General features: G+C 36.4%; 1 pseudogene; it reads left to right on the forward strand.

Annotated features, from left to right (window-relative positions):
- The first annotated feature begins 2,390 nt into the window (after positions 1-2,390).
- LOC109827521 overlaps positions 2,391-12,367 on the forward strand; it is a 15,242-nt pseudogene continuing 5,265 nt past the window's right edge.

Raw genomic sequence — 12,367 nt, forward strand, 5'->3', positions numbered from 1 at the left:
AGGTAGTCTTCTTTATCTCACCGCTAGTAGACCCGATATTATGTTTAGTGTGTGTGCATGTGCACGTTTTCAAGCATCTTCAAAAGCATCTCATTTAATTGCGGTTAAAAGGATCATTAAGTATGTTAATGAAACTTTTAACCTTGGTCTATTTTATCCAAAAAGCACCTCTTTTGATTTATATGGTTTTTGTGATGCCGACTTTGTCGGATGTAAGGTAGATCGCAAGAGTACTAGTGGAACATGCCAATTCTTAGGAAATTCACTTGTTTCTTGGGCTTCCAAGAAACAAAATTGTGTTGCATTGTCCACTACGAAAGCGGAATACATAGCCGCCGGCTTATGTTGTGCTCAAGTCTTATGGATGAAACAAAGTTTAGTTGACTATGATTTGAATTTTCAAAATATTAAAATCTTTTGTGATAACACAAGTGCCATAAATATTTCCAAAAATTCGGTTTTGCATTCTAGAACTAAGCATATTGACGTACGCCATCATTTCTTATGCGATCATGTAGAGCGACAAGATGTATCCCTAGTATTTGTTGACACAAAATCTCAACTAGCGGATATATTTACTAAGCCTCTTGGAGAGGATGATTTTTGTCGCATAAGAAATGGTTTGGGCTTATGCACTATGTGAAAGTTCTACATTGCTTGCTTGACTAGTTGTATTTTACATTTAGTATTTCTCTTTACCCCATTTTTGATGGTGACAAAGGGGGAGAGAAATCTCCTCATTTGTTGCATATATTTAGGGGGAGCTCATAGATAGGGGGAGCACCTATCTATAAGCTATTTTATTTTTGCTATTATATATCATGAGGTAGTATTTGAAGATGCCCTTGTAACTCTCTTAGGGCCTAAAGAAGAATCTCTATTTATCTTCACCTGATTATATTTCTTCTTCATCAACAGCTGATTTTTACCATTTATCCAATCAGGGTTATCAATTGCAATAGGAAAATCAATACCTGTCTCATTCACATTTTCCCCATCGGATTGCATAGATACATTCATCCATATGCTTTTTTTGGCTTGATCTTGAAAACCTGAATTTATAGAGTTGGTATGAGTAGTATTATCAGAATTCATTTCAGTATCAATGAAGGCATTATGCTTTAATAATACTGCAGCTCCAGAATGGTTACTTATGTTTTTAAGCATTTTTCACAAAATACTATTTATCACAAGTATGAGGACCTATCTGCAAAATTCCTTTTCCAAACAGTTTGTTCTTAGTATTAAAAACATTTTACAAAGTTCCATAATTTTCAGAGGTCAAATAAATATTTTGCAAATATTTTTCTTCATTATTTGGTAGCTCCACATTATCATCAACCTCCTGATTTTCCTGAGAAAAATTTCCTTCAATAATAACATCCTCTGCATTAATATTAACTTTCATTGAAATGGCATTTGTATGGATAGAATCAGATTTTGTAGAGGATATAGAATTTAAACCAGACTGAACTCCATTATCTGTATTTACATTATCTGAATCAGAACAGTATGGAACTACTACTGGAGGAGTATCAATATCAATAACATTATTTGAGTTATCAGAACCTGACCCAGAAATTATAACATTCTCTGAATTGGTAGGAATAACATATATATATAGATATATAAGTACATATATACATCTATATACATATGTATGTATATACATATATATACATATGTATGTATATACATATATACATATATATATATATATATATACAATTTTAGAAGATTGGGTTTTGTTTTTAAATTAATTAATTTCTTCTATTTAAACCCAAGACTTCTTCTTCTTCAGTGGCCCTAACTTTTGCAAAAACCTGAGAGACGCTGTTTTCCTGAGAAAAATTTTCAAAGTCTGGTTTCTGTGTTTTCTCTTTGTTTTTGTGTGTGATTCACTTCTCAGCTTCAGTAATCTTTCTCTTTGTCATAGGGGCTGTGTAAAGAGAGAGTCTTGCATCTTTTCTTCTGCTGTGTGAGTGAGATCTTATGTAGATCAACTGTGAGGGAGTGTGATCTGTTGAGATCAAACTGTGTAGTGAGAGATCGTGTGGGATCGCTGTGTAGACGAAGTTCCGGCTTCCAAACCGGGTGTGTAGTGGATTTCTCCTCGAGAGTGGGGAGCGGGGACGTAGGTCAGCGGGCCGAACCTCGTTAACACATCGCGTGTCAAGGATAACGATTCCTAACCCTATCTCTCTTACTTTGATTGCATTTCTGTTTTGTGGTCTGCTTGTGTTTAGTTTTTATTGCATATTAGAGCCTCTTGACCCTAATCACCCCCTCTCTGGGGTCCAACAGGAGAGAAGTCCTCTCAGTATCCTGGATTTGACAGATGAGGCAGGGCAGAGGATAAGCCTGTTGCTCGGTCATCCTTCCCTCTCCAGATGGCGGTTGGTGATTGGAGGGGAAGTCATTCGAGCCCAGAAGAGCATCATGGCGATCCCAGAGAAGCGACTTGTGAGTAGAATGAGCGGCTTGTGCAGGGGATTTGTCAGAGCGGTGATCTTGATGGGACTAGTCAATGTTGTAGGGTTGAGTGACATCTGATGTGAGTTTAGTTGGGTCTTATCCCTTGAGTAGAGGCGGGTTGGTTCGTGAGTTGTCTTTATGACTTTACGACCCGGCAATCGAGTGAGCTTTAGATCGAGTGTATGGTCGAGACATCTTCTCAAGGAGTTGTCTTAATTACGAGGGACCGACTGATCACGCACTTCGAGTCGGTCATGATGACTCTTGGTCGAAAAGATGGCTCGTCTGCTCGATTGGCCGATAGACTTGACCTCGGCTGTGCTTTAAAGCCGGTTTAGACCATGGCTTTTTAAGCCTATGCAGATAATCTCTTGATACTTATCTTTAGATGGTAAATTACCATAACAATAACCTGTTATGGATATATATATATATATATATATATATATATATATAGAAGAGAGAGAGCATAACTCCCTATCAAATTACAGTGCGATAGGGAACTAGTTCCACCAAACTTTTACCACTCATTATTAATATTAAAAAGTCTCCAATCATGCAAGATCCCTAGCAAGATCCATGGATGAAAAAATGGTGGACAATATTTTCCTAAATCATTAAGTTACACAATTTTCACCTATTATATTATATAATATATATATATATATATATATATATATATAATATATATCATATATTATATATATATTATATAATATATAGAGTGAAAACTTATGTCAACTAAGTGGATAGGAAATAGTATGATCTCACCAAAGTTTACACCACTTATATGCCTAGGGAATTCCCATGTATTATATAAATAAGGTATTTTTATATTAATAAATGGCTGTGGCTTACAAACTTGCTGGATAATCAACTTAAGGTTGATAGGAGTCTACTATATATTATATATATATATATAATATTACTAAAATATTATATATATGATATTAATGGTATCATTGTCATAGGAGGGATTTCCTCCTTGTCGCCTAATGTGGCTCCCACAATCTCCACCATCCTGCATTAATAGGCCCACAATATCTCCAGCTAACTCACACCACTCTCTCTATTTTGAGGATGCGTCGAGATGTGCCACATAGGCTCAAGTGAGAATCCCCTCCTATGACAAGGATACCCATTAATCTCCTATATATAATATATATCCTCTCAACGCATATCCTAGGATCATCAAATTCCAATCTTGCATGGATCCTTAGATCAATCAATGGAAGAAAGTTTGGTTGATCGTCCACTATAAATAAGTTACATAAGTTTCTCTTCTCTTCTCTTACTATATTATATATATTAATATATATAATAAATATATTATATATATATATATATATTATATATAATAATATAATATAATAACATATATATAGAGAGAGAGAGAGAGAGAGAGAGAGATTAATGGGTATCCTTGTCATAGGAGGGGATTTCCTCCTTGACGCCTCTAAAATCACATGATTGAGCGACATTGTGGATGATCCGCTCCGTTGAACTTGATCTATATATTCTAAAATCCTAACACACCAAGTTTGGGGTGAATCCGTGGAGTCGCTTCTGTGGTATGGGGATCCTGCAGCCGTCGAGGCTTGTCAGCGGGCGACGTGGAGTCGTAATGATGATCATAAATGGTAAAATAATGCTGAGAAGTAATGTTCTGAGTCGTCCTCGGGGGAAGTGTCGGCTGATCGCTGAGTAGCAATCTATTGCTCGACTAAGTCCGCCTTTCGAGTCGTCTTTGGAGAATGAAGCTTGCTCGACTGAGCCTGTTCTCGCATATTTGTAAGAAACAGAGAACACCCTATAACAAATACCCATTAATTTATATATGTATATATATAAAAGGCAACAACTCTTTATCTTGCTAAACGAACTAACAAGAGATGGGATACCTTATGAAACTAGCGCCACTAGTCACATCAGATAGATCGACTCGTTTAACAAAATGAAACGTCGTTTTACGGCATCAAACCCTCTATACATAACATGACATGTTATGGACGGAGCGAGCGCAGGGGACAGCATCGGTTTTGTGGGGCAGGATTGAAGTTGGATGGGCGTGGGTTAGGTTGAGATGGTCCTCCTGCCCTACAAGAACAAGAACGAGACCGAGACCGCACGACAGCCTCCTTTTGTTTTACTTATGCGTGACAGCCTCAGCCTCCAACAAGATATCACCCTCACGAAGCACACAGCTCATGGGTGTCTCCGCACTCAAAAGAACAATAACGCTGGACTGATGCGCTTTGATGTAGTCTGAAATTATTACGAAAATGCTAATGATTGCTTTTCTGTTGAATTCACTTCCAGATTTAAAAAGTTGGGACTCTTTTGCGATTTGTTTAGAGTTGGATCAGTTATGATGTGATCTTTCGGTCCAAGTCTTTGCTAACAGACCAATCACCAAACTAGATCCTTGCGTCGAGATAATTAGCACTCTGTTGCAGTAATTGCCAACCGTCACGTCGTTTTTGAAAAGACCAAAAAAACGGGGGTCATTTCAATATTAATCCCTCACATCTTCAATATTTCCAAATTAGTCCCCACTTCATGAAAATTCCTCTTTGATATCCCTCAAATCATCACGCTGCTTACAGTTAGGTCTCCGTGGTTAACAACAACTAGATCTAAAAGATTCATCTTTAAAGGAAAAAATGCTTCCAGCCCCTAAAAGCAAAGAAAACGTGCTTCCCCCTCCTAAGACTATGTCAACGGGTGTTTTGCCCCAAAAAATAAAGATTTTGTTCTCTAAGCCCCCTAAACACAAAACACAAGAGATTAAAATATGTGAAGATCATAATACTCTTCTCTCTCTCTCTCTCTCTCTCTCTCTCTCTCTTTTATTATTTTGGTTGTTTGTATTGGGAGGTTGTTAAAGTTACGGGTTAATTGTTAAGGTTACGAGTTAATTGTTAAGGTTATGGATCCTCTCTCTCTCTCTCTCTCTCTCTCTCTTTATCATGATGTTACCGTGATGATGTTGAAATGATTAAAGGGGATTGTTATTTTATTATTTTTGTTTTTTATTATTTTTGTATTTTTAGAATATTCGTTGTTAAGGATAATGATTGGTTGTAAATGTTATGCATTGATTGTTAAGGTTATTGGTTGGTTGTTAAGGTTACAGGTTTGTTGTTAAGGTTACGGGTTTAATTGTTAATGTTACGGGTCAATTGTTAAGGTTACGGGTCTAATTATTAAGGTTACGGGTTTAATTGTTAAGGTTACGGGTTTAATTGTTAATTGTTAAGGATAATGATTGGTTGTAAAGGTTATTACGGGTTTAATTGTTACGGTTACATGTTTAATTATTAAGGTTACGGTTTAATTGTTAATGTTACGAGTTTAATTGTTAAGGTTTACAAGTTTAATTGTTAAGGTTACGAGTTTAATTGTTAAGGTTACGGGTCAATTGTTAAGGTTACGGGTCAATTGTTAAGCTTACGGGTTTAATTGTTATTGTTAAGGTTACAGATTTAATTGTTAAGGTTACGAGTCAATTGTTAAGATTACGAGTCAATTGCTAAGGTTACGGGTCAATTGTTAAGGTTACGAGTTTAATTGTGTAGGTTACGGGTTTAATTGTTAAGGTTACGGGTTTAATTGTTAAGGTTACGGGTCAATTGTTAAGGTTACGGGTTTAATTGTTAAGGTTACGAGTTTAATTGTTAAGGTTACGGGTTAATTGTCAAGGTTACGGGTCAATTGTTAAGGTTACGAGTTTAATTGTTAAGGTTACGGGTTTAATTGTTAAGGTTACGGGTCAATTATTAAGGTTATAGATCCTCTCTCTCTCTCTCTCATAACCTTAACAATTAAACCCATAACCTTAATAATTAAACACGTAACCTTAGCAATTAAACTCGTAACATTAATAATTAAACTCGTAACCTTAACAATTAACTTGTAACCCGTAACATTCACAACCAATGCATAACCTTTACAACCAACCATTATCCTTAACAATTAATAATTAAACTCGTAACCTTAACAATTAACCCGTAACCTACACAACAAATCCGTAACATTAATAACCAACTCGTAACCTTAACAACTAACCTGTAACATTCACAACCAATGCATAACCTTTACAACCAACCATTATCCTTAACAACGAATATTCTAAAAATACAAAAAACCTTAACAATTGACCCATAACCTCAACAATTAACTCGTAACATTAACAATTAACCCGTAATTTTAACAATCTCTCGGTACAAACAATAAAAATAATAAAAAATAAAAATAATAAAATAATCATTATTAATCATTTCAACTATCATCTTAGTGCATCATGATAAGAGAGAGAGAGAGAGAAGGGTATTATGGTCTTCACATATTTTAATCTCTTGAGTTTTGTGTTTTGGGGTGGGTTTTGTGTTTTGGGGCAAAATCTTTATTTTTGGGGGCAAAACACCCGTTGACAAAGTCTTGGGGGGGGAGCACGTTTTCTTGGCTTTTGGGGGCTGGAAGCATTTTCCCTTCTTTAAAATCTAACTTTGAGTGATGACTTTCCCATTATATCCTTATATTTTTAACATTGTGTTAGGAATGTCTATTCATTTTAGGTTTTTTAATGCATTTTAACTAGCTGTGTTTGAGAAAATATCAATGGTAGTATAGCATTATGAATGCGATTCGAATGAAATGAAATTAGGGGAATTTTTTTATTGTCATCTATTGTGATAAAAGAGGGCAAGGGGAGGGGGGATTAGTGGTTTCGGAGGGGAAAGCTTAACCTAAGTGCATTATTGTAATTAACCATGTGGATTTAGGCTTAACTTAACCCAAATTATCTAAATAAATGTTTACTTAGAAAGGGGGACTTAATTGTAAGCAATGTGATGATTTGAGGGACCTAATAGGAATATCCATGATTTGGGTAACTAATTTGGAAATAGTAAAGCTACGAGGGACTAATACTGAAATAACCCAAAAAAACAACAACTACTACTATTGCGTGGGTGAAGGTGGTACGATCATCATCAGCAACAAATAATCTTTATCCATACCTCATCTAGATTCTATTGTTTGGACCCTGGCACATAAATTAGAGAGATTTGATTTGAAACAAGAGACTAAGGGGATGTTTGACAGTACTAGATTCTATTGTTTGGATCCTGGCACATAAATTAGAAGATTTGATTTGAAACAAGAGACTAGGGGGGTGTTTAGTAGTGTTTTGAAAATTAATTTATTAGTGAAATATAGTGTTTTGAAAAATAAAATTTTTGTTAAAAGTGCAATGTGAAGATGATGTGATACAAAATAGGAAGTAAATATTATTAAAATCATTTAATTAAAATTGGTTATCACTTTTGTTACTTTAATGTGGCTTTACCACTTTTTCAGGGAAAGTCAAAATTGCATTAAATCTCATGCATCAATTTTTCTTGCATTTCACTTTTATAACTACTTACATGCAAACAAACACTTAAAATTACTTTCTCTCTTCCATCTTTTACTTGCATGCAAACAAACACCTTTAAGAAAATTTCTAGCAAGAGTTAGATATGAGGAGAGAGAGCCTAAAAGGATATGATTGAAGAGATAAGTTTTTCTTGGTTGTTGGAGTAAGAAATCAACTTACTGGATTGAGTCTATCAGATTGGACTCCGTCATATAGGGCTCATCGATCAGCTTTCATGATAGAAGTACGTATGCTTATTTGGGTGTAATTGACTATTCTTGGGTTGGTCTTCAATCACAAAAAATGATGGTGAACTGTCCGCAAATGCCCTTCTGATGCCTAAGTTAGATCCTTGATAAAAGATCATAAGCAGTAAGTAAATATGCTAGGGTTTTAGAGGAAGATGACTATTAAGCCAGGCCGGTAGAGGCAAGTCGAGGTTAAAGGTTATACCGTCCAATACTTGTTCCTTCTTACCTTAGGTAGGAGTGGTGTTTATACTGATTGCCTAGGATAGATCAGCCTCTACACATGTCACCATCCTGACAATCAAGTTTTTTGTGGCGTATATTTGGCCTTTAGTAGTTACTTGGCCTGCAAGGTATTTGATACGAGTCGCCGTGCGAGCACATTTGATCGTGAATTTATTAATGATGGGTTGAGAAGAGGATAACAAAAACACAAGAATAATTCAGTATGTGACGAAGGAAAATACTCTCTCTAGATTATGAGTATGAAAAGATTATAATTCCTCTCTCACAATCTCACTAGAATCGAGAACAAACTCTCAATTCTTTCTAAGCCCTAATCTCTCTTGATTAGAATCTCTCTTTGATTACATCTAATTCATTAGAAACTCTAAAACAATCACTTATATAGGTGTAACAACGTGGATGGCAAAGTGGTAAATAACCAAGCCCAAACACCACAAGAATTCATACAAACAGAAACCCAAACGAACCAGGAAACCATCGATGAGTCGACTCATGTGCATATATGAGTCGACTCATGACACATGGGTCGACTCATGACAGTCATGAGTCGACCGGTCAGAAACTTCTGACAAAACTGCTAGGCTTCCGTGAGTTGACTCATGACAGTCATGAGTCGACTGGTCAGAAACTTCTGACAAACGGCCACTGGAACTGGGTAGGATTGAGATAAAGCATAATAATCCCCTGTTAAAATTGCTTATCAAGGACCTATATCGTTACACCCAGGCTTAGGGTTCAGGTCCATGCCCAGTCGTGAAGATACATAGTGTTTAGTGGTGTCACACGCACCACTAGATAGGCATAGGCATGGACCGGGCCAATTCAGAGCAGTGAACGGACCGATCGAGTTCGAGGCCAGGCCGGGTTTGACTTGTGGCTGTCTGAAGGAATAGAGTGCGATCGGGGCTTGCCTCTCTGATCTTCGGTGTGGCGACTGGGACCCTAGCCAACCCACACCAGCCCTAGGGCATGGCGGGCCGGATATAAGCTTGGGCGCCCATGATGTTTTTTTCTATTTTTTAAATTATATTTTTATTTATACAACTATATTTATTTTCCTATTTTAAACTCTTTATTTAAAATTTAATATATATAGAGAGAGATTGAGCACGGAGAGAAGTGGGGGATAGAAGACGAGAGAGAGACGAGACGAGAGAGAGGAAGAGAGAATGAGAGGAGATTGAGAGACGAGAGACAAGAGAGAGAAGAGAGAGAGATGGGTATTGTATGCTTGATACAAGCACAAAAAGTTGTGTCTTGGTAGTGAGATGACGGATAATTCGCCTCAAGGACTCATTCAATGGGTTGCATATGCCACACCTGCTAGCTCGATCAACGCATGGTGAATGTTGGCTTTCCGCCATGTTGAAGGAGTGGACATGGAGGGAGATTGTGTTAGCCGACTAGCCAAACACAAAATGAGGGGTGAGGGGTATAATATATATTATAGTAATATATAGATATTATAATATATAGGCTATATATATATATATATATATATGTGTGAGTAGTATATATATATATATCGCACAAAGATAGAATATCACTAAAAAGTATTGACAGAATACACAGATATACGTGGCTTGGACATTGTTGTGTTAGTCATTAGATTGGGTTAGAAGGCTTCTAGGACTTTAAAAAAAATTATTTTTTGTTTTATTTAAAAAATAAAAATAAACATTCATAGTTAACCCAGACAGGGTCGAGCCACTGGTGGACTGGATCTATAGTGGATTAATTAGGTCTGCCTATTTGGTCTCGGGTTTAGATCAAAACTCAGCCTTGCCCACCTTTAATGTGGGCTGGACTAGGTTTTGACCCCAAATCGGGCTGGTCAGTTCGGCCCGCCGTTCGAACAGACCACTAGGGTAGGACACCACTAGGGAGGATAATTCTTGGGATTGTCTACTTTAATGAACTATAGTGACACCACTAGGACCGAAAACCTGGTCTTCACCACTGCATGGGCCATAACCGTATTGTATGTTGAGTGCAGAAATCCAACACTTTAAGAAGTTAAAGTGCGTACCTGATTAACCAATTCAACATGTCGGTCATAAACTGGTCTGACTAACCTGGTTGTAAAATAGGATTGTACGCATAACATTGATTAATACTTTTGTGGTGGTCATCTTCTTCTTCAGTTCAAGGAGAAATCCAAATCAGAAAGGATTGAACACCATGCTTCCAAATATTCACCAAGCTAGATTAGTACAAACAACACGCACCAACTATTTGACAGTCTAATATACGAACACGAATTTCTCTTGGAAACTACTTTTGAAAAAGAAAATATATGAATAACATGACTTTGTGATTGATTTTCAATCATCCCAATTTAAAAGAATTATGAAGCTCATGGGACGTCGGTGGATCATCCACATGAAACGGCGGCTTAGTCAATAGCTTTAAGATCCAATTTCATTGACCAGTGCTTAATACGCCATCCTCCACGCTAAAATTAAGGGTAAATTTCAAAATATGCCCTCGAGCTTTGGGCCTTGCACAAAACCACCTTAATATTAATTAATTAAAGGAAAAAAAATCTCATGTACTTCAACATGACATTTATTTAAAATACTTTTATCCCTACAATGTTACTAATTACCCCCTGTCACCGAACACATTCGACCAGGGTTTTTAGAAATTTATATTTTGAGAATGAAACGATTTGATTTGTGAAAATTAATGAAGGAGTTTCGGGGGTTTCGCAAAGATTGAGTAGTGAACATGGTGGAATGAAGAAAAAAAAATCAGAGGTTTACTGATGAGCAAAACAATAATGACACCGATTTAGACCTTTTTAACCCTTAAAAGATAACCTCCGATCGTTCGTGAAAAATGCCAATGGATGGGCCTGTTTGTAATTTCGGAGGTTCACAAGGTTACTATTACAAAAACTAACTAATTGTCGGTACTCTTCCTCTGTACAGACAAATAATTAGAAGCATAAAAAAGTTGCGGAATTAGATGCGGCCTGGTGAGTAAAGCAGCGGAGCCCAGCCCAATACGGGTGGGGCCCACGGAAGCGCACGTGAGGCAGCGAGGTTAGCGGTAGCGTCATGTGATCGACGTACACAGCCAGCGGCCTTCGCTCCTATGTTTTTAGATTTGTGATGGGGAATCGAAGTTTCTTGCTTCTCTAATTTTGGACGTAATAAACAAACAATAATAATGATATGATTAAAATAATGACATGGATTAAAGAATGCGAAAGGGGTCAGTGACCGTTGAGTTAATGCGAGTGCCGAGAGGAAAAGCACGTCGTTGCAGCGGCTGACACGGGATTCCTCTGCTCTTGCTATTTTTTTTGCGGCGGACTGATATTGATGTCCTCTATTAACTTCAAAAAATAAAGGAAAAAAAAAATATTCTTGTCATATTATGGGATTTCTTCATACGTCAATAATGTAAGCTTAATCTGTATAGCAAGTAAATAAATAATAAAAGAGAAACTCGTAACAACACTCGGTTGAGAAATATCCTAGATCGAATAACTATATAGATCGTAAGAATATGGGCAATACGTTGGAAAATGTATAAACATGAGAATTTTTAAAAATAAAAAAATAAAAACAGATTGATTGATATAATTTGACATATCTAAAATAAATAAATGTTAGATTTTCTGAAACACAAAATGTTTGAGAGGTCAGCTCCGCTAATATAATATCAAATAGTTGTAATTGTTTGATCAACACATATAAACGATACATATTTGTAACTAACAAAAATTAGGATTAAAAAAAAAAACCTTATTTGTATCTATATCCTTTTATGCTGTACACATATTATATACGTATACCTGCGCTTTTGCATTCAAAATAAAAGGGGGGCTCCAACTGAACTCCATGATGATGAGTAAAGCAAGCTAGCAAATGCAAGTATATATTAATTGAGTACCATATTTATTGTCTCACCAACGACATCATAAACAGCTAGCGGTGCTTTGTTCTGATCTTGTACTTGGTTACGTAGT

This window comes from Asparagus officinalis, unplaced genomic scaffold, assembly GCF_001876935.1.
Source record: "Asparagus officinalis unplaced genomic scaffold, Aspof.V1 AsparagusV1_Un276, whole genome shotgun sequence".
Taxonomy (NCBI): Eukaryota; Viridiplantae; Streptophyta; class Magnoliopsida; order Asparagales; family Asparagaceae; genus Asparagus; species Asparagus officinalis.